The following is a 24,691-nucleotide window of genomic DNA, read 5'->3' on the forward strand; positions in this document are numbered from 1 at the left end:
CACTCATGGAGCACAACGTGTGTCGTAGGCCGTACAAAGGTCGAAGGAAACTGTAACAAGATGAAGGCGCTGAGAAAAGGCCTGCCAAACTGAGATTTCCAATCAAAGCAGACGACTGTTTGGAGACCGTCCATCCCAAAAGCTGAACTGGTAAGGAGAAAAAGGCCCCGAAATTTGAGGACACAAATGAGCTGATGGGCCACCATCCATTCTAGTAATTTGCATGGGACATGGGTCAGGCTGATCGGCTGGTAACTATCAAGGACAACGGACCCTTGCCGTATGTAAGGACAGGAACCACAATACTGTCTTTCCCTTCAAAGGGAAAATGCCTTACAGATAAATATGGTTATTCTCCTGGATTAGATATGTCATTGTGGACGATTGAGGTGTTGAAGCAATGGGTTATGGAAGGAATCAGGGTCAGTACCTGAATCGTGGGATGAAGAGAGGGCCAGAAGGAATTCTCATTCAGTAAAAGCTTCATTGTAGAATTCCGCTAGACAAGGGACGAAACATAAATGGGAAGCTTCAGCCCACAGTTTCCAGAGGAGGAAGGCGGCTGGATAGGAGGCTGACGCCGACGCTGTTGCAAAATGGGCTGTGAGGTATTCAGCAAGAAGTGCCTGGATACGAGGCTGATACTGATGCCATCACGAAATGGGTCATCAGGTGTTCTGCGAGAACTGATGGATCTGTACAAAGGCCATCAGGAAGGGCAAGGGCCAGAATTGAGGACTGCCACTGACAACCTTGGAGGGTTAGGAATATAGCCCACACCTGTGATGAGGAACAGAAGAGTCTAGGGAGGAGAAAAAGTTCCGTTTTATTAAGTAATGGGCTTTGGCATGAAGACATATAAAGTCAATAAGAATGGTGATGGATGGGTGCTGCTTAAGATGTTTCAATTCGTAATGATGATAATAAATGGCAGTAGCAATTGTTGTGCTCCACCACAGAACTGGCTGATGCCAAATGGGGCCCATTGAACAGGGAATGGTAATGCTAGTGGTGAGAATTATCTTATCAGTCAGACCACATATGAGTTCATCAATGCAACCTGACAAAGAAGGTGTGAACACGATCTGGGAGGTATAGAGAGGCCAATCAGTACAATGGAAAGCCGAGCGGGGTAACCTGGCGATGAGAGGGTGGGAAAGGAGCAAGAGAATCAACGAGAAGTGGTCACTATCACTGAGGTCATTGTGTGGCTACCAGTGTAAGGAAGGAAGAAGGAGCTGGGAAGTGAGCGAAAGATCAGTGGCAGAGAAAGTGCCATATGCATCACGGAAATGAGTAGGGGAACCGTCATTAAAAATGCACAGGTCATGGTCTCCAAAAAATTGATCAGTGAACAGCCCCCGACTAGATGCAATAGCACTGCCCCAGAAAGTGTGATGGGCATTAACATCCCCAAGGAGGGAAAAGGGAGGGAGGAGTTGCTGATGGAGGGCAGTTAGGGAAGCAAGTGTAAGTGGCTTGTCAGGAGGGAGACAGAGATTGCAAACTGTGACAGCAGATTCCAAGTGGACCCAGACAGCAACTGCTTGCAATGCTGTACAAAGAGAGATCCATGTACTAACAACATCCATACAGACCAAGATGCAGACGCCACCAGAAGCCCTCAAAGGCCGACCTGGTTCTGACAGAAAACACAGAATCCACAAAGGGTCGGTGAGTGAGCATCAGTAAAATGAGATTCCTAGAGAATGACACAAGCTGCTGAGTAAAAGGCAGTAAGGGATTGCAGCTCCAGGAGGTGACAATAGTATCCATTACAGTTCCATTGAATAAGTTTGGAGTGGTGATTCAAATGGGAGGCGAAAAGGCTAGAGCCAATCACGCCACTGGTTCACTATGACCATCAGCCAATGAGGTTGGGGAGACATATGTAAATAAGAGGTCAGACTCAGTTTGCGGGGGTGGAGGTGGCATCTCAAGGGGCACTGGGAAGGGGGGACCTTGTTCTGGGACTTATGTTCCTTCTTCTTCTCTTTCACAGGTCGAGGAGGGCAGGGCACAGAGGGAGAATAGGCTTCTGCAAGATCCAGAACTGTAAGCAAGTGTGAAAGGACATAACAGAAGCAAAGGCAGAAGTCACTGAGAAAGGCTGAAGACAGTCATATTTATGATGAGCCTTAATTTAAGATAAACGATTAAGGGACTTAAACTCCTGCACCTGAGTGTGGAGAGTGATGGTCGTGGCAGTTAAGACACACGGGGGTCAGAACAAAGGGGGAGTAAGTGACAACATTCGCCGCATAAAGGGTCTGCATGCAATACAGTGGGAATACATGTGCCTGAAATGGAAGCACCGAAAACACTTCATGGGTGGTGGGACGTATGGCTTCATGTCACATCAACAACATACAACCTTGACCTTATCTGGGAAGGTATCTCCCTCAAAACCCAGAATAAAGGCACCGGTATTAGATTGATTGTCCTTACAACCTTTCTGAACATGCCAAGCAAACTGAATGCTTCATCGTTCCAGTTTGGCCCAGAGTTCCTCATCAGTTTTAAGGATGAGGTCCCTATGAAAAATGACTCCCTGAACCATATTCAAAGACTGGTAATAGACACCACAATGTCACCAAGATAGACACAGGCATGAGGGGCTGCAGATGGGGGCAGAATAAGTTCTGATCAGCAGTAAACCTACCTGCATCTTACTGAGACACTCCACATCACCAAACTTGTCTTCACTGTTTTCCACAAAAAAATAAGGGCTTGGTGGTGGGGTGCTGAACGTGTCCCCGCCCATCATAGCGCAGACCAGGCAGTGGGAAAAGTGTTTCGCCCCAAGCTGGCGAGCCTCGCCCTCCTCCCAGGGTGTAACCAGGGTAGGAAAGACCATAGGGTCATAAGGAGCAGCATTAAATGATCCATTGCCAACCGAAGAAACAGCTATAGAAGAACACCCTGTTTTTCGGAGCTTAATATTTTTCATGCACATCCACCCAGAAGGAGCAAAAAATAGGAGCAGAGAGAGAACCATTCCTCTCTGAAGAGGGGCTCCATGAGAGCGACCAGAAGTGGGAGCACAGCATACTTCATATGCAGAGAGGCCGCCCTGGTACCGCCACTCTCACTAGGGGCTCTCCCCGTGGATGCCATAGCAAGGGCCGTCTGGCACAGCGGTCACTGATGGGAGTTCCGATGCTCCAGAATGACAAGCAGCCACTCCTAGACATACATGGGGAGGCAACAGGTCTTGCTTGTATCAGTGTGATCCCTGTATAGTCAGCGGGCTCAGCCATATGGATGCTTAGCAGCTGTACCACACGGACTGGCTACATGTGCTGATGACCTCGGAGGGGCGGGAGAGGCCCATGGTGGAGAAGGACGATGGGAATGAAGGGGGAGAGGTATCCACACAGTAGACGCTAATGAGGGAGTTCTTCCTCAAATGGCTCACACCATGACAGAAAATTTAGGAGGAGAAGTCAAACGCCAAAGGGGGAGCAAAAACGCCTAAAAGTAATGGACTGGGTTCTCTAGTCCAACTGGACCGATCATTAACTGGTAATGGTTATGTTCGGCTACCTGGAGACCATTTGCTGTAATTCATGGACTTCAGGTTCCTAAACAGTGATGTAATTTTTAAGCATGACAATACGCCATGTCATCAGGTCACAGTTCCCGATTGGTCTGAAGAACATTCTGGACAATTCGAGGGAATGATTTGGCCACCCAGATCACCCGACACGAATGCCATCGATCTTTTGTGGGACATAATCGAGAGATTCGTTCGTGCACAAAATTCTGCACCGGCAACGTTTTCGCTGTTATGGGTGGCTATGGAGGCAGCATGGCTCAGTATTTCTGCAGGGGACTTTCAGCGGCTTGTTGAGTTCATGCCACATCCAGCTGCTGCATTACGCCGGGCCAAAAGACGTCTGACATGATATTGGAAGATATCCCATGACTTTAACATCTCAGCGTTTCCTGAGAAGAGATTAGTTCCTACCTATAAATCAACGTGGATTTAGAAAGTATTGTTTCTCGTGCGAAACACGCACGATATTCCGCAAACCACAGACGCACACCAACAGGCAAATTCCATATTACTAGATTTCTTGAGAGCGTTCGACACTTTAGATTGGTAAAAATCCAAGTTCTGATTCAGGTCACGTATTGTGGACAGTGCCATAAGGTTCTGTCCTGGGTCTGTTACTTTTCTTGATACGCTGTGTGTAAATGAGTTGCCACTGAACGTGATGGACGACTCAAAAAATTTCTCTTTGCAGATGATAAGTGCTATTGTGAAACACATTTAACTTGATATAAATGATGTCGCTAATAGGGTGGTTGGAAAACGTAATGCAAACTGTTTCTTAGACGGAAATCTTGTAAAAGCGTCATTTTATTGTCCTAAGGTAGTCCATTAATAGAGTCGACGATTTAACTTCTTAGAACTGAGGGTAGATGGAAAGCTTTCTTTGAAATATCGCGTTCAAGATATTGTACAAAAACCGAATATTGCTATTTTCACCACAACATTGATTTCCGCTGCCTCTGGCACTCAAACGGGAAGGCTTGTTTACTTTGCTTACTTTCATTCTATAATGTGTACGGTGTTGTGTTTCGGGGGAACTTATGCACTTACCAAGAATATCCTTAGTCCACAAAAGAGTGATCGAGCAGGTCAGTGGTGTTTGCCGCTGTTCAGGTGCGTTGGAACACTAACTCTACCACCCTGTAATTTACACCATTATGGGATCTGTCGTGACAGACAACAGCAACGTTCATTCAGTGAACACTAGACGGGAAAATCTATTTTCAGTGGAGTAATGCTTCCTTAAAAATTGTACAGAAGGGTGTGCACTATTCAGTAATTTTGATTTTCAGTAGCTTTCCATCAGAACTGAAAAAAAAAGAGTGATAAACCCGAAATATCCAAATCCAGACTGAAAACTGTTTTGTAGCACGCAACTGTACTGTACAAGAGCTGCTGGCTGTAATTGAGAGCCGGCCGGTGTGGCCGAGCGGTTCTAGGCTCTTCAGTTTGGAACCGCGCGACCGCTAAGGTCGCAGGTTCGAATCCTGCCTCGGGCATGGATGTGTGTGATGTCCTTAGGTTAGTTAGGCTTAAGTAGTTCTAAGTTATAGGGGACTGATGACCTGAGATGTTAAGTCCCATAGTGCTCAGAGCCTTCTGAACCATCTGTAACTGAGAATTTTCCTCTGTAATGAGTTATTTATTCGTAGGCTTAACAAGAATTATGTTAACCCTGCTGTTCTGTTCGGGTCTATATGACTCGAAATGGTTATAAATTTATTTTCTTATTTTTGAAATATCAGAATAACTTTGTGAAATTTGGTGACTTTGAAAATGCAAGGGCAGTATGTAGTTAAGAAAGTTTTAAAATATTTTATGTAAACTGCTCATAAACCTTAGGAGTTACACACGTAATGTTCGGGCCAGTGTGACCCGACATTAATATGATTACTCTAAAGTCAGCTACTTTGTGGTTGTCCCATATTTTACAGTAGTAGGAAAGACTTCCGTTGTTCCTACTTACTCTTAACATTCAAGTCAACAGAAGTGCTATGTTTACAACAACGGACTTGTCATTACGACTTGGCAGCTGTTCGAATTACCTATTGTTTCTGCTCAGTTTGTGTTCTCTATCGTTTGTTCAAATGGTTCAAATGGCTCTAAGCACTATGGGGCTTAACATCCGAGGTCATCAGTCCCCATAGACTTAGAACTACTTAAACCTAACTAACCTAATGACATCACATACACCCATGCCCGAGGCAGGATTCGAACCTGCGACCGTAGCAGCAGCGCGGTTCCGGACTTCACGCCTAGAATCGCTCGGCCACAGCGGCCAGCTCAATCGTTTGTGATCGGTCTGAATAGTGACACCATGGCGATTACATCACAGACTGACGCTGAGTTTTGAAGAATTAGTGATAGCTCAATACAATGGACAAACTTCGATGTTTCTGTTTCTCACACATCCTTAGAACTCCTATTGCCTGCGGGTATATCGCTCACATGGGGAATCTACAAAAAGTTCGTGGGATAAGGATACTGGGCAGAACATATTTCGGGCCACCATGCCCATAGAAACATTCCGTAAAATATTGAGCGTCTTGCGATTTGATAATAAAACCACAAGAGAGAGATGGCGACGTACTGATAAACCCACCGCAATTTGCAGTCTCTGGGAGAAGCGGTTAGAAGTCCTTCCTAAACTGTATAACCCGGTGTAAAATGAAACCGTCGACGAGCAACTGGTAGCATTGAAGAGGCCGCTTTCCATTCAAGCAGTACATCCCCAGCATACCGGCAAAATATGGGGTCAAGATATGGACTCTGTGTGACAGCAAATCTTCATATGTACTGAAAGCCCAAATTTATACAGGAAAGGAGAGTGGAGCGGCTCCTGAAAAAAAATCGAGGAATAAGAGCAGTTGATGATCTTACCTCAGATTTGCGAGATCATAATGTAACATGTGACAATTTTTTTACGTCGAACAATTTGGGACAGCTGCTCCTGAAAAGGAAACTGACAATGTTAGGAACAATACATAAAAGTAAGCCAGAGCTTCCACAAAATAGGACCTGCAAAGAGGTTAATAGCTCTTCATTTTACTTAAAGAATGACACTACAGTGGTCAAATATATTCCTAATAGAAATAAGAATGTTGTACTAATGAGCACTCTCCACAGTTGTGGGGAAATAAATGACAGGGCTGATAAGAAGCCAAAAATGAATTTAGACTATAATTCAACCAAAGGGGCTGTAGACACACTCCATCAGCTAGCAGGTATATATACATGCAAACGAAAATCTAATAGATGGTCCATGATAGTTTTCTACAATATTCTTGATGTTGCTGCTTATAATGCAAATATCTTGTGAAATTCCATTGACCCTAACTGAAGTACAATTAAAGAAAATTGAGTGAAGGAAAATATTTTTTGAGGAACTTGGAAAGTCACTGGTTGCAGAGCACATTGCATCAAGGACGCAGAAGATTCTTTGAGAATGGTCAGCAGTATCCAAGACCCTGAAAGAGTGGGAGGTATGGCTAAATCAGTAGCAACAGGGAACTCTATTAAATGGGCGCGCTGTAATTTCTGTTCTTCAAGCAATGACAATAAAACAAACATGTTGAGTGGAAAGTATAATAAACATGTATGCAAAACACGCGTCACTTACTTGTGTACAAGCTGCAGTCAGTAAGAAGGAAAGAAAGTGATATGGGGAGACGGACAGATGGTTACTGAAAATGACTTTTTGGTGTAAATGTCTGTTGTTCCTAATATACGCTGCATGAATACTAAAATAATAAATTTTCTTTAGTGAAGTTCTGTGTCTTCTTCTTCTTCTTCTTCTTCTTCTTATTATTATTATCACTGCTATGCCTCGTGATGGCTGGGTGTTGTGTGCTGTCCTTAGGTTAGTTAGGTTTAAGTAGTTGTAAGTTCTAGGGGACTGATGACCATAGATGTTAAGTCCCATAGTGCTCAGAGCCATTTGAACCATCACTGCTATGATCATTAACAACGTAACAACGTATTATAATATAACAATGTCGACGGCTTACAACTGTACGGCCGCGCGGGATTAGCCGAGCGGTTTGGGGCGCTGCAGTCATGGACTGTGCGGCTGGTCCCGGCGGAGGTTCGAGTCCTCCTTCGGGCATGGGTGTGTGTGTTTGTCCTTCGGATAATTTAGGTTAAGTAGTGTGTAAGCTTAGGGACTGATGACCTTAGCAGTGAAGTCCCATAAGATTTCACACACATTTGAACACTTTTTTGAACAACTGTACGAAAAATACGTTTGTGTAGAAGTTTTTTCAACATTTTATTATGTCGGGTCATATTGACCCGAACAGTACACTTGTATAGTAAAAGTGAACAGAACGGCAGGGTTAACTATGTATTGATTCGTTCCATGACCAGTCAGCTTTGGATGGCCTTTCGAGTGATGGAATCCAGTGCGATGGCCATAGCGGCGCATGTACGTTAAAAACAAAGGTAACTTCAGGTGTGACACCGAGAAGCGTAACCGGTTCTCTACACCATATAAAATAACGACCCGTCAAATCTGGTTAGTAGAAATCTGAACTTGTTGCTGATGTCGTTGTGCACCACGAAGTGTTTTTGTTTAGAGACTGCAGTGAGATTCAGGATGACTTGTTAAGAGCTGCTACAGTAGAGTCTCAATTATCCGATCTTCGGTTATGCGACCTTCTGTGTTATCCGATCCTTTCACCGCGCCGGCTGTGCGCCAGTCGACGACAGGTCAGTGACTAACGTGTTGTTTGTTGATACTCAGTTCATTGTCGCCGTCTGCTACTCCTCACTCCTCAGTGCTAAGTTAGATATGTAGTGGAGTGAACGTGTTGCACTTTGTTTATTGTATAAATTTGTGGTGATGGCTTCCAAATGAAAAAAGTTGGTCGTTTCACTGGAAGAGAAACTTAAAGCTTTAAAAAGAATAGACAATGGTGAAACTTTATTAAAAGTGGCGCAAGATTATAACGTCACCGCAATGAAATTGAGAAGTGGTGTTCTCAGCGAGCAACCTCGGCTGTTTTGGAAGATCGGAAAACGAAGAAAAAAGGTGATTATGAAAAAGTAAGTGAAGCCTTGTTCCTATGGTTTACTCAACATAGAGATAAAGGTGTACCCATGTCGGGACCTATTTTGCAGGAAAAACTAAAAGAAGGTGAACCTGATTTCACAGCTAGTGTAGGATGGCTCGATAGTAGGAAGAAAAGATACGGAATTCGGCAACTTAATGTCTGTGGTGAAAAGCTTTTAGCAAATTTTGAAGCTGTTCAATTGTTTAGGAATAAAATTCACAAGGTATTGGACAAGGAAAACTTAACAGGCGATCAAATTTTTAACTGCGACGAGACTGGTCTCAATTACAAAATGTTACCGGAAAAAATATTAGCGTCTTTTTTTTTTTTTTTTTTTTTTTTGCATTTTGTTCGTTTCTGATCGTTGTGTTTGCTCGTTGCGGACGTCGCAAGACATCCTGTTCAAGTTCGGTGGTTGATCCTTCCACTCAGTTTTTTATTACAGAGGCCAACCGGCTCTAAATGGTTCAAATGGCTCTGAGCACTATGGGACTCAACTGCTGAGGTCATTAGTCCCCTAGAACTTAGAACTAGTTAAACCTAACTAACCTAAGGACATCACAAACATCCATGCCCGAGGCAGGATTCGAACCTGCGACCGTAGCGGTCTTGCAGTTCCAGACTGCAGCGCCTTTAACCGCACGGCCACTTCGGCCGGCCGCCAACCGGCTCTCTGACCAAACATGCTGAGCTACCGAATTAAACTTTTCATTCGAGGAAAGACTTGAACCAAGAACCTCTCGTTCTGCAGTTGGCGTCAAAGGCCGAAAAGGCAGCGCCAGGCTACAAACGTAGCAAAGAAAGAGTGACAATTCTTGTATGCAGTAACGCCACAGCAAATTTGAAAATGAAACTGTCTATGATAGGTAAGCCAAAAAAACCGAGAGCATTTAAAAATGTATCTAAAAATGCTTTACCAGTGAAATATTACAACCAAAAAATGCTTGGATGAGCTCAAGACATTTTTAAAGAATGTTTTTTTAACGAGTTCGTGCCACAAACTGAAAAGTTTTTGAAAGCCAACAACTTGCCCCGCAAAGTACTGTTGCTTCTAGATAATGCCACTTGTCATCCTAATGAAGATGAACTTCAAGATCAAGATATAAAGGCCATGTTTTTGCCTCCAAATGTCACATCCTTACGTCAGCCTATGGCCCAAAGGGATCTTAGAGACACTGAAGAGAAACTACCGCAGAAACTTGCTTCCTCTTTAATTAATGCTATGGACAAGGGAAAAAACATGCTAGAGCAGTTGCGCCGTATTAATTTGAAAAACGTAGCTTATGACGTGGCCAAATCTTGGGAGGGTGTTGGAGCAAATACAATTGCAAACTCCTGGAAAATTTTGCTGCAGGAAAATCAAGAAAATTCTCCAGATGATGAAAATCTGCAGCAGCAGACCGAACCAGAAAATGCTACCCTGCTTTCATTGTTACGAAAAGTTCCGGGATGTGCTAACTCCACAGAAGATGACATAAATGAATGTATTGTCCAACATGAAGAATTTGAAGTGACAGATGAAGAAATAGTCAACATGGTAAATGAGAAAGAAGAAGACGAAGAAGCGGATGTAGTGGAGGAAAGTGCGCCCAAGATTTCTCACAACGAAGGACAAAAAGCCTTAGAAACTGCTTTAGAATTTGTAGAGCAACTGGAGGAAACATCGTCTACCGAGGCTTTACTTCGTAGGAGACTACATGATTTAGCGGCAAAAAAACGGCAAACAGCAGGCAAACAAAAGACAATTACTAACTTCTTCACACAGTAAATATCTATTCAGTCTAATTTGATTTGTATTGTATTAAATGTTTAACTCATTTAGTATAATTTTTTTTTTTTTGTATTATTTTCCGTGTTATCCGACCTTCCCGCTTATCCGACCTTGCCGCTGCCGGTTTAGGTCGGATAATCGAGACTCTACTGTATTTGGTATACTGAATGCAGTTTGTCTATATGGATGAATATAAGATAATGGTGGGTAAGAGAAAAATTCGTGTGCTGTTCGAATACAGTACTGATGGCCTACTGCCGGACTCAGTCACGTCGATTACATATCTAGGTGTAACGTTGCGAAACGACGTGACGTGACCGCGTACACAACACTCATGAATCCAATTACTGCTCGAAAGTTCGGGATCCGCAGCAGGAAAGACACCCTGGCAACTTAGAGGCGTGTTGTTCGAATTGTTACTAGTTTGTTAGATCAATACTAGAGATTTACGGAAATCGTCAGTAAATTTAACTGGGTTTACTTGTAGGGGAGAAGACTTACTTTTCGGGAAACGCTATTAAGAAAGTTTAGAGAACCGGAATTAACGAAAAACCATATAACGACTTTACTGCCCCACCGTGCAGCTGTCCTACGTAAAGATTAGGGCTAGTACAGAGGCATACAGACTAGATTTCTTTTTCTTCGCGCCATTTGATAGTGGAACAGAAAAGGGAATGAGCAGAAGTGGTGAAAAATATTCTCGGCAGTACGTTGTACAGTGACGGCGAGTATCTATATTCATGCACGCAACGCATCTATGGGGAAGGGAATCGACAGCGTTCTTTTCAAAGGACGCTCAAGAGCGAGATCATCAGCGCCCTTAGAAGACGAATGTGGTTAATTTTTTTTAATTATGTACTAAAAGGGAAAATAGTAAACATAAATCCCAGGCACCCTGCTCCACTCTCAATCACTCGCACTTTCACACAAACGTCAAAAATGCTTATGCCGCAAATTATTTTGTAATATCCGTTGTTAAAATACGCAGACAGTAACTCAACAACAGGTAAAATGATGTAACTGTGTCTAACGAATCAATAGGAAAACAACAGAGGAACCAGTTAGCCTCACCACGGAATTTCCAATCTGCCTTGAAACTAGCCCTCACCTCTCAATGAGGAGAAGATTCGCTAAGACAAACCGGATTCCACTTTAAACAGCATATACCCTCCTCCTATAGTATTAGTGGGATAGGTTGGGCACATGCAGAGTAGCATCCAAATGAAAAGCCACGAGCGCGATTGTGTGTGTGATGCTTATACTTTTTAAACTGTGGCTGGGTTTTTACTTATAGCACTAGCACATTAGACTGATTTGCCTAACCGTACTGACTTCATTGAAGATGTACGTCATCGCGTCGAGGAGTTAGCTGCCCTCTTCCCAAGGATGACCATAGTAAAACGCATTCACAGGCCTTCGAATTCTGCAGAACTGATCATTTCGGCATGAGGAAAATTACAACCACTGAAGGAACCTCCGTATGTTTCACCCTTTTGTCTGTACACCTGGTATACCTGTCATTGAGGTCAAGCAGGACATTTTCAAGACAATTTGTATTACTTTGCACCCTAGAAACACTTTCTCTGCTACGAACGTCGTGATCATTAAGTTGAGCTATCAAACAGAAATAAAATATTCCTACAAATTTTATTTGGCTATTCGGTGCGAAAACACAAGGCACCAAATATGTCTATGTGAAGTAGTTTTTGTTTTGGTTTCCAAACAAATAATGTACCAGACAGTCACAGGAACGATGGATATGAAACAAAATGAAATACTGATAGGATTTGGCAGTCATGGTACCTTCCCAGAGATGCCTTTATACAATAAACTACACCACGTTTCACGTGTTGACTGAATGTCAGCAGATGACTTCACTCTCCTTGATGCATGCATAGAGCATTTGTTCTACTCATCCATGTAGTACCTGACTTCCACGTCATTTTTAGATAACATGATTTGTGGAATTGTTACGAAAATGAGAATATCGGTTCAGTATTCTCCAACACGAAGCACATCCAAGTTTTCAAGGGGTCTGTATTTCAGGCAACATAGAGACATCAACTTTGGTGCAAATCAGTCATTACGTTATGTCGCTAAGCCTAGATATTAGGACAAAGTCTTAATGGTATAGTCATACGACTGATTATTTGTTGAGGACAACCGCATATAAAGTTGAAAGCGGTTATTTCTGGAACATGGCCCGTCTCCTTAGCTGAGTGGTTACGTGTTGGCCTACCATGCAGTGGGTCCTGATTCAATTCCCGGTCGGGCTGGAGATTTCCTCTGCTCGTGGACTGCGTTTTGTGTTGTCCTCATTATCATTTCATCATCACCACCGACACACAAGTCGCCCAGTGTGGCGTCACCTGAAGTAAGACTTGCAACGCGGCTGCCGTACTTCCGCGGATGGGGCCTCCCGTCCATCAATGCTACACGATCAGTTCATTTCTGGAATGTGGAGTACAGTTATAACAAAATCTGCACGCTGTGGCATTTCATAGCCCCTTGACGCCACTTTTTGACACCTATAATTATAGTTCCCCAGACGTATGTTGCAAGCAATGCGCAATTAGAAGTTAACGTTCCTCAGGGAGAACCACATCAACTAACCATTTTACCGTCTCCACTACAACACGGCGCCCTCTTACTTTTAAGCGCATTGCATTGGAGTATTGCAAACTGTTTCATGGTACTTGCCAGCTTAGAAACAAAAAAGGCTTAGTTGCTGACGCGGTCTCGGGTTCGAACCCTTGTGATCATACACGAATTTTTCTGTAGTGAAAATTTACTGATCGATTATGAGGCTAATTGAGTACATCAGTAGCGAAATTAACACTCATATGGCCGAAGTGGCGTAATGTACAGTGTGTCCCAGGAGGAATGGGCAATTTTCAGAGATATGACATGTTCAAATGGCTCTGAGCACTATGGGACTTAACATGGGAGGTCATCAGTCTCCTAGAACTTAGAACTATTTAAACCTAACTAACCTAAGGACATCACACACATCTTGCCCGAGGCAGGATTCGAACCTGCGAACGTAGCAGTCGCGAGGTTCCGGACTGAAGCGCCTAGAACCGCTCGGCCACCGAGTCGCGAGGTTCCGGACTGAAGCGCCTAGAACCGCTCGGCCACCGTGGCCGGCTGATATGACAGGAATGATTATTCGAAACAAAAAGGTCTTAGTAAACATAGGCTCGAAAATGCATATCTTAAGAGCTATGAGAAATTTTAGGCAGAAGAGATATGTTTCGCAGTAAAGATGATGATGAAATGCTCACAGCTCTTAAGGTATGCATTTTAGAGTCGAAGTTTACTGCACTTTTATGGTTCGAATATTCGTTGTTGTCATATCCTCGAATATTGATCATTCCTTCTAGGTCACACTGCAGAATGGTTTGCACGAATATGGTGCGACAAGAGAGAAAATTTAATTGAAACTACAGTGAATCACTCGGATAAACCTACTACTCTAGCCGGTACCTCATACTTTACTCCGGCTTTTACTTTTTAATAATTTTGTGGGCGGCTCACGTTCTTATGACATAACACATCTTACTGCAGAAGAGTCGGCAAGCCATTACGAATTCACGTCCGTATCAAAGAATTTTGGCACCAGATTGCATCACGCACTTTCTTAAAGTAGAAACATTGATCACTTAATTTCGACGATCAGGGAATCCGACGAGTACACCAGAAGGTTGTGGGAAATCCGTGTACAATAAATTATGCAACACGTAACTATCACAACAAAATCCAGCAAATTTATTTTACATAATGCATTTATTGCTGATACAAAACACTGGCAATAGGCTAGCCTCCGTCAACAGTACAAGCCACTTGCTTACAGAATTGCAACGTTACAAACTCCACCTGCTGTACCCATTCAGTTCTACCAACATCACGGAAACGAAAATAACGTAGTACTCCCAGAGAGTTTCGTATATTTAATTCAATCGATCGAAGATATGCTACTACATATCTCTAGGATGAATGTACATCGCTTTATGATATAAAAAATAAATATATAGCCTTGGAAGGAAGGAAAGCTGAGAGAAAACTAAATATTACCTTCTGAGATATGGTAAACATAAGAAATACGACTTGAAACGTGATACAGTGCAGATAAATATTAAGGGAGTGTTTTGCTGACACAAATTGCTACAATATGAGAAGAATCAAATAATACCCAGAACTTTAAAAAATAACACGAGTAAAATAACAGTGTTTTTATTGTACGTAAAACATTTTTCTGCAGTAGCAAGCCTCATTACTACCACTTCAGATGTTGGCACCTTGAGGGGAGGGACTTCGTTGTGTGGTTTGTCTGTACATTGATCTGTAGGACTATTGCTGAAACTGCTAACGCCATCTTGAAGAGAGTGTGCTGTGCCTCGGGACGTCATATTTTTATCTCCCGACATCAACATTGGCGTTGGATTGAATTCCATTTTTTCTGGTTTTATACCCATCTGGACGGACCAAGGTATTGTGCTCGAATTAATTAGTTAACAAAACGCGATTTCCTGAAAAAAAAAACTATATTATAGGTCGGTAATGTTTATACTAGTTTATTAATAATTTTGCTCGCATTCATTGTTTCTGTCTAGCTATTGACGAGCCAGCAAGTTCTGAGAACTCATACCGACAGCTGTGACGCATTATTAATAGTTTTTTTGGTGCTCAACCAGTGCCGTACTTAGTTAAACGATTACTTGAATCATCTTATTCCTCTAAAGGCGGAAAATTGCCGGATAGAGCTGCTGCTTCACATTCTTTCGTACATGGACAGATTAGTTAACGCTCATTGAGTAAATGAAACATGAGCTGTGGCTGGTTTTATTCGACAGCACCCATCGTTCAGTATGATTTTGACATGACAGACTTTTAATTACATCTTAATCACGAGTTATGTTGATATAAGTGTTATCCCTGACACCTGCTATGGATCTCCTGCACGATGATTGCAACTGTTTGTATAACAACAAACATTGACGGAGGTAGTGTAGTGCTTCCGCCTGACGCATATAGCGGAGAAGCTAATTCCCGACCCATCATTCTCTGCAGTGTTTCTCTTGTCTTTCTTTCTATCTGCTGCTGCTAGAAATAGATTTCTGTGAAAGTCGAGATTTGTAAATGAAAACTCGATAGTTTGGAGAAAACGTATACAATTTTAGTCGAAACTAATACTGCAGCTTCTACAGTTTTGGCAAATCTTAATTCCTATGTAAGTCGTACCTCTTCTATTGAGTCATGTCTTATTATACGATAGTATCGTGAGAGTGTAGATTTGTTTATATGTAAAATTAAGAAACTTCGACATTCGAAGCTCGTCTTGTGAGGTGCGCGAAAGGCCTTGTTATCCCTGACGTTAGTCTGAAATCATGACAGACAATTTTACTCGTTTGTTTATTTTGTAATGTAGCCGTTAGTTGAAGTTTTAACGGGTGCTATTTGCCATTATTATTCACATTTGTGACGAAAAGTAGGTAGAAGTTGCGAGAGAGCATGTCTTAGGACACTGTTGAAACTACAAATCTTTGTTTTCTGACTTGAAGTTTGTCTTCAGTACAAAAGCATCTTCTGAGCTTGAGGAATGTGCAGAGCTAAATTCTTGGCTGAGAACAGTAGATGGTGTCTTTTATTTACCAGTAGTATAATAGTTAGTATTGTAGAATTAGAAGGAAAGGTAGTAAACAAGAAGCTGGAGGTTGTCCTAGTATTAACACACACGGTTTAGATATGAATATGGCAGGAGTAGTAGGAAGGGGTAGGTCCCACACTGCTAATTAAGTTATTTAGTATAATAGTTTAGGGCAAGTATGCTGCTGAAGTTCACATGGAAATAAATGATTATAGGGATGATTGTTTTGTTACTCTAATGCATGTCCAATCCAAAATAAACAATTTCTGGCAATAGAACCAAAATAATAGTGTTGCTGAATAATAGGACTAAAGATAGTTGGAAAGTTGTCTATATAGCATTTTGGAACTTCTGCAGAAATTTAATGCTGTTGTATGCATTATAAGACTAATGTTCATTGAATGTGAAATGTGAAAGTTTTTGTCCTTACTTTCACTCTTTTGGCAAGTGTAACATCATGCTATGCCCCCATTCCCCCACGGCCACCTACATTTCTGCTGTTGATGTGTGATACATATACATAATTTGCACCAAAGTACTTGTGGGTTGACATTGTTTTATGATGAAAATTGTGTTAAACATGCCACAAACATAGACATCAGATTATGCTACAGATTAGGCTGTTACAAAAACCTTTATTCCATATTCATATTCATTGACCTGACAACTCTCAACCAGATTGTCACCTCCCAAACTAGCCCTACACCTGGGTCTATCTTACTGATCAGTCTGTCATGACAACTAAAATTTAAGTGTGTGAGTGGACTCATTATCCCACTTGTGCCCTGGTTTCATTTCTGATAACATTATCCAGGATGATCATCTGCATTCACAATAAATTTCTCTTAGCTAAGCAAAGGGAAAACCTTGGCAGCATTGCCCTAATTAAGTTTGTTTTTTGTGATTCACGGAGGGGTGACAGCTTGTCATTCTTCTGTTGGGCAAGTTGTAGTATTTTCTAAGAATTCTTCATAAGACCGGATAGAGAGACAAATTAGAATGATGGTTCATAGGGGAAAATTTTTGTGTGTGTTAATACAGTAAATATCTCCGTGAGATGTGCTGTTCTCATTGTTGGATAAGAGCATACAGTAATAAAATAAAAATTCCTTGTATATTATATGAGTGAGTGCAAAGTAATATTAGCAGGTAGCAGTAGCAAGGGAAATGTATCTGACAAGAAGGAACAAATCCGGCTCTTGGTCTACAAAGAATTTCACCTCATCTGATATTTTATCCTAGTAGAAACATACATCAAGTGCTGCTGTTAATACAGAATTAAGAAAGTAGGAAGATATAAAAATTTTAATGGTGTTACATTGGATGTTTACTGTTTTAAGTGCTTTATTTTTAAATTTTCTGGCAAGTTGTTAGTTATTTATAAATCATAAGGTCAAATTGGCTGAACAAGTCTGGTTGTGGGCAAAAAGTTTTGTCAAGGAATAGCTCAAATTAGATGCTAGTTGATGCATTGGTGTAGTTAAAAGTATAAAAGCAGTTCAATTGAATATACTGATATCGGATAGCAGCTTGTCTCGTAACACATTGTTGTGGCATGTTACGTTATGCAAGTACAGCCAGCAAGAGAACAAAATATTTTTTGAGTAGGAGGGATTTATGTAGGTTAGAGTGGCAGCCTGCTGTAGTGTGTAGACAGAGGTTCAGGAGTTGGTGAAATGGTATCAAATACTGCAGTTGATCTGTAAAAGCTGTGGGCGATGTAATGACATTTGTGTTTGGGACATTTACAAGTGGGTGTACGTTTTTTAAAGTGTACCCTAGGCAAAATATTATTGCAGTTAAAAAAAATATCCTTTAAGTTGTTTCACAGCCTGATAAGATTTCTTGTATACACCAACAAAAGCTTTAGTTGTACTTACTTAGTTCAATCTTTTTATCATAAATGACTTTTATCTGTAAATACTGGGAGATAGATTCGTCTTCACTAAGCAATTTTAAGCAGAATGTTTTATTTAAGAGCAGATTTTGGTGGTATAAAAAAAAATTGCAATAGCACAGTTACCTGTTGTGATGGGTTCCTTGATAATATAGAACCTCCTTTGAGTGACATGAAATGCCAGGAAATATTTCCACAAAAAGCCGTATTTATTCTGAAAAGGACACACACACACAAATCTCTGTCAGGTCAGACAGTAGCAGTTGTGTGTGTGTGTGTGGGGGGGAGGGGGGGGAGGAGGTCGACAGAAGCGTCCGATCCCACACGTCGGCTTTGACCCGTGACGTAAGGGTGTTGTCGTGTGTGACGTCATGACGGCGCGGGGTTTGGTTTGAGTGTGGCTGTCTCCAGTTCTGTTTTATTTTATTTACTTTTCTGATCTGCTCGTTCTATCTCGAGTTTTTTTTTTTTTTTTTTTTTTTAATTTCAAAACACTTATTACTTATTTTAATTATCTGTTTCCTCCAATTTCTGTTTTAGTTTATTATATTTATCTTTCTGATCTGTTCGTTCTATCCCGTGAGATTTTTTTTTAAAAAGACAAAAAACACTAATCAGCTACTGAAGCATCTTTATCTTCTATGGGTTGCAGGGGTTACGACCCCTGGGGAGGTGGGTGGGTATTCATGCATGGCTGTCTTCACTTACACGTTGTAGCTGTGCAAGGCGCCTAAATTTGTTTATATTTAGTTTGCCCCCCCCCCTCCCAAAACACCCCATTTCCTGCGCTTGTTCCGTTAGTGTCATTAGGCTTCTTGTTGAAAGTGTGTGTGTTTGTTTTTGTTTCCGCCATATTTGTGATGTCATGGGTCAAAGCAGACGGGCGGGATCGGACGCTTCCGTATTTCCTGTGTGTGTGTGTGTGTGTGTGTGTGTGTGTGTGTGTGTGTGTGTGTGTGTGTGAGAGAGAGAGAGAGAGAGAGAGATTTTTTTTTCCTTCCCCCCCCCCCCCCCGAAGAAGGTTTTGGCCGAAAGCTAAACATGTATTCATCTTTTTGTTATACTTATATGCAAGTCAATGTGTCAACTTTACAGTGAGTAGCAGTTTACCATTTTCTGTATATTGTTGACATTCCAATCTGGAGCTTCCATTGTTTAAAATAGCAATTGGTGGTGGTTGTTGATTTTGTCGTTGTTGATTTTGTTGTTGTTGTTGTTGTTGTTGTTGTTGTGATAGTCTCCACTCTGGGGAAGGGCTAATACAAACTCCAAACTTTTAACTGCAGTGAAGTAAAAGGAAAGCAATTGAGACTTTAACTTTTATAAGCAAAAAATAAATAAATTTAATGCTTCAGCCAGTTTCAATTCAAACTCCACTATGGATTTCAGTGGGCATGCCATCATCTTGAGGTGAAATTTGCTGTTTTATTTTGTGTTGTGCTTATGTGTCATCATTTTTTTTTACACAGTGTTGTGGCAATAAGCGTGTGTTTTTACACATTCACAATATTTTACAAGTCTTAAAGTGCAAGGATGTTAACTGTACCAGTGTTTCTGGGTATTTGTTATAAATTCTTTCAGTGCTATGCAGTACTTAGTTCTAAAATATGAAACTGTGGTAAAATATAGGTGAAAAAATTATGGATGTTTATTAAAGGTGAAGTAAGCTTACATAATTTTTTTTATTTTATGATATCTCAAAAATATAATTGGTCAACTTTTAAAGAAATCAAGTTGATTCTGATTTTTCATGTAGTAGTTTTTGTCCAATCTGCTTGTTATGTATGAAAATCCCAAGCACTATGTTCAGGATCATTTTACAGCATTTCTTTAAGAATGCAGTATTTTCATATTACTGCTTATTTTCAAATTTATGTCCAATGGTTTTTTTAGACTCTGTCATAATAAAGGCATTGCTGTGTTTGGTTAGAGTTATGAATTAACCCTCCCCCCACCCCTCCCCCGTTGTGGTGATGAACTGACCTGTAGCACAGCTGAAGGTGTAGGAGGTTAGGCCCATATCACACTGTGAAAGTTCTTTGGTCAAAGATTTTGTCAAACTACTTTGATCAAAATACTTCGTTGCAGGAGCTACAAATGTTTTGTCATTGTTGTTGGACAATGGATGCCGAATGCTCGGTCGTCTGTGTAGCATCATTTAATGTAAAATTGGCGCTTAGCAAAATCCTTAAAAAGAAACATAAAATGATTGTGTGTGAAACCAAGGATAGTGGAATGAGAAGCTCAAAATGTTAATCAGTGTTGGCTTTGTGAGCTACTCTGCTAGGACTTAAAAGGCAACAAAAATTATTTGAAAATTAGCGAACAAACATTTCAATTTTTTCTTACGAAAGTAGCCCCTCATATTTGCCAAAAGGTACCCATTTAAGAATGTGATTGCTGCTTAAGATAGTCACATAGTTATGTTAAGATTTTTACCAGTAGGTTAAACCTATGTGTACCTGCACTACAGTAATCTCATCCCACAAAGTATTGTTTCACATATTGTTCCAGAAGCATGTGAAGCAATATATAAATCACTTGAGGAGGAATTTATGAAGGTCAGGTTATGTAATTTGGAGTAACAAATAAATACAGGTATATTTATTTCACTTATTTACACTTTACTGTCTACACTGAGATTTGACCAAATGACTGTGATCAAAGATTTTTGTCAAAGGCATTTGACAGTGTTATACGGGCCTTAGGTTTGCAAGGTGACAGTGGGTTTGAGAGATGGTAAAACCAATGAATTTGAAAGCAGAAAATCTGTTTGTGGTAACAAATTGACTGGTAGTGAAGCATAATGTTTATGTCCATGCCATATTGAAAAAATGCAAAGGGGCTCTAATAACTTCTACCCCTTCTTTAAAATTGATTGTGAAATAATGCCCAGTTTGGTCTATGTATTGAATGAGAGAGATATTTTTGGAAGATTCCTGGGTTTGGGTAGTTGTCAGGGTTGCTTTTATTATTGTACCTTAACTACAGCAAGGTGTAAGAGAGAGTGCAAAAATGTTCATGGATCCGAGCGAAAACACCCAGGATACCACATAGTATTCTGATCACAGACTGGGCAGTAATGGCTTTGACAGATTTCAGAGATTTGATTTGAGATTAATTGAAAATTTTGAACTGACTTTTGTTATTGGTTTTTCCCTATTAAAAGGTATGATTTCTCAGATGCAGTGGATAATTCAAAAGAGGAAGAGGATATTAAACTAAATGTTTTTAGCAAAAAGAGCCATGATATTAGGATATTTATTAAATATTTAGAAGAAAAAAAACTTAACTGTATTTTGGGTTATAAATTTTTGTCTTTGATAAATATTATGGAGCAAAAACTCCATCGGGGTTTTCCACGATGTCATGAGACCTTGGAACTTGAACTCTGAAGCACATATGAAGGAGGTTATGTAATTTTATAAATGTGAGAACTTATGAGTGCTAATTAAAACTGAGTACTGTGCTTTAAAATACCTTCATCTTGTGTGAAACAGCTTCAGTGGTGGTCAACGGGAAAATTTCTTAAGACCGTTTGCTTATTATTGTACACACATCATCTCAAACATGAGAAGGAAACACAGAAAATGAACACTCTATACAACAAAAAATATGTGTTTACAGAAGTTATGTGCCATAGATCCGAGACATTGGAGATACTAAATCGATGTTGAAGACTATAATTTTTTTAATACCATAAGAAATTATGGAAATTATCAACTTTACTTTTGAAGGAACATAATTTAAATTCGTAGTTTTCAAAACGTATGGTTTGCTGACTAATCACAAACAGATGCTTAATAAACTGATTTTGTTGGACTGTACAACAAACAGTATCCCTAACAATGATGCAAGCACCTCTGTTCCATTTCCAGCCTAAAGACCATATAAGCCAACTGTAAGTTTTAGAAACTGTCCAACATGCAAAGCAAATAAAACAGTTGCAAGAAACACTAGAGAATGTTTGTATTCGAGAAAAACAGGTCTCTTAACATTAGTATTGAGTGTGCCAGAACTGACACACTTGTACAGGTACCAACAACAGTACATCTTACAGACATGTATAATGCACCCATCAATGCTATCGTAGATATAAAGTATAACCTCTACAAATATAAGAATTTCTGGTGTGGACATTACATAATTACTTAGTGTAATTAATGCTTATTCAAATTATTTTAAATTTAGCAATGCAACATATATACAGTCTAATGGTGTATCCACAGGTAGCAGGTTATCAAGCCTGTTGGCAAATGTTTTTCAAATAACCTAAAAAAAAAAAAAGTACCGAGCGAGGTGGCGCAGTGGTTAGACACTGGACTCGCATTCGGGAGGACGACGGTTCAATCCCGCGTCCGGCCATCCTGATTTAGGTTTTCTGTGATTTCCCTAAATCATTCCAGGCAAATGCCGAGATGGTTCCTCTGAAAGGGCACGGCCGACTTCTTTCCCCATCCTTCCCTAATCTGATGAGACCGATGACCACGCTGTCTGGTCTCCTTCCCCAACCAACCAACCAACCTAAAAAAATGTAATTGTTTTAGCTGACTATCATCTAATTATAAAGATTATATACTGTATTACTACAGATATTATATACTATATTACTACAGATATGTAGATCATACAGTGATGGTTGTACAGTGAACATAAGAACACACTAATATATGCAAGTTGTTCAGTTTGCGATGCTCAGAATGTTAAACTTACAGCATAACATGAACAAAACAAGACTATAGACTTCCTTGCTATCAAATTTAGCATTAGATACAATAGGAGAGCAATTACCTCCACCACAACACACAGTTAAACTTAACACATAATACATAACACCACCATTGTTCATTCAGGCTTGCAGCTTTCAGATTTGTGATACACAGAGTGGTCAGATAGCCGTGAACTCCAGCAGATTTTATTATTATTAGTGTACAGACATAAACACTAGTAAATAAATTGACTGAAGTAGGATACATCCCACACACACAGTAGATTCTCTTTATCAAAATATTGTAAGAGCACAGCAGCTGTAACGTGATGAATCACTGACTGCAACAAGATGAAATACCATTGTCCCAAGTTTGTTGACAATCTGTCATATAACAAAGCAAATATTTTCAAACAGTTCAATATAAATATCAGTTCTTCTACTGTGAGTAAATTATCTCTTATCACTTTGGGAGAGGAGGGGGGGGGGGGGCGTTCTGGAGTATGTTATGATCCACGGCCAAAACTGTGATCATTTCTACTTGAGCCAAGAGGACAGTAATTTTAGAATGTGGTTTAATAAACTTCTTGCAGCCTTTTGCCTACAAATCTGTAGTAGCTGCCCATTTGCTTGAAACAAGACACACTGTGGGGAATAATGAATATGACATGGAGATTCTACATATATAAGACCACAGCCGAAAACTGGACCTCAAAGAATATATAGAAATTTGCAGGCACAAAATTACTAAAGAAAATTGTACATAAAACAAAGTATATTTCATGTTACCTTTTTCTTTTCCTTCAGAAATCAACCAGCAGCTCTACATTTCAGTTTTTTATACACAACCAGGCCTCAGAAAAATATCACTCGGATAAAGTGCAAACTTGGTAGTTCGGTGATAGTGAACGTAGATTTCAAAAGAATGTACTGTATGTATGTGCAAAGTTGCGATGTTAAAGGCACTAGGAGAATTAATATCAGGTGTAATGTAATGCTATTTGGTTCTGAATATTTCTAATGTTTTCCATGTGTTTTTGATTAGTTGTGATGTTTGAAGATTGTAATTTAAATGCATTTTAGATCCACTTAAAGAATAAATTTGGGCTGTAGTTATCTGCATTGGGACCAATCAAATAGTAGGAAGTTGTTAACTTTGATATGTAGATTAAGTTTATTGATTATAATCCAATTATCACATAGTTAAGGAACTTTATGTTCATATAATATTGTTAAAGCACACTTATTTGGTGAGAATGTTCACAAATTGTGGATTGCCTGTAGTCTTATGTAAGGTTAATGAGTTTGCTGTTCATTAACATTTTTAAATTATTAATATTCTATTTTCTTCACTTAAAAATCTAACAGCTCTGTATCACACAAGAAGCTGTAACCAACATATTAATTATATCATTCAATCCTGCCAATATCTTTGTGTGTTGTGATAGAAATGAAGACCAGCAATTCAAAGAAACTGCGAACACAGATTAAAGGTGCCACAGACAGTTGATATTTTCCTCTATGTAATTTAAGGTGTGCAGGTACTGTAACATCCTACCAAATAGCAGAGGCACTGAATCATTGAAAGACACACAAACTACCTTTACTTTTTAAATTACATTCCATTGTCATATTGATATTTTTGTTGGTTATTGTTAGGATGGAGAAAGTGTTCAGTACCACTGGACAAGAAAATGTGTTTATGCAGTTACATTAAAGAATGATATTGCCCTAGTACTTAATAGAAAGCTTCTGTATCAAAATCTGGAAAAGTGTTATTTGCCATATATTTCAAATTGCCCAACCCATTATAGGCCACAGTACAGTGTTGACTGTAATTCACCTATATTGTGATTTTATCTGTGCAAAAGAAAAACAACAACTTTACTGAAATTACTTACTTCAGAACCTGTAAATGCAGGAATAGTTATTATGCTAAATCATGGAATGATAAATCTTAAATTTTCTCAAACACGGTTAAGGAAAATGTGATTTGCATCTGGTCTGAATATTTGATATGTGAAGTATATTTTTTGTTAGCTCGTAAGCAGAGAGATA

At 40.1% G+C, this 24,691-nt stretch overlaps 1 protein-coding gene across 1 annotated transcript in view; it reads left to right on the plus strand.

The window, feature by feature from the left end:
• The first annotated feature begins 14,751 nt into the window (after nucleotides 1-14,751).
• The window catches only part of LOC126248274 (protein PRRC2C-like), a 240,396-nt gene continuing 230,456 nt past the window's right edge, over nucleotides 14,752-24,691 (plus strand). The window contains exon 1 of the mRNA XM_049949121.1: nucleotides 14,752-14,870. The gene's annotated coding sequence lies outside the window, so the exon portion shown is untranslated. The remainder of the gene's footprint in view (nucleotides 14,871-24,691) is intronic.

The sequence above is a fragment of the Schistocerca nitens genome, chromosome 3, assembly GCF_023898315.1.
Source record: "Schistocerca nitens isolate TAMUIC-IGC-003100 chromosome 3, iqSchNite1.1, whole genome shotgun sequence".
NCBI classification, from domain to species: domain Eukaryota; kingdom Metazoa; phylum Arthropoda; class Insecta; order Orthoptera; family Acrididae; genus Schistocerca; species Schistocerca nitens.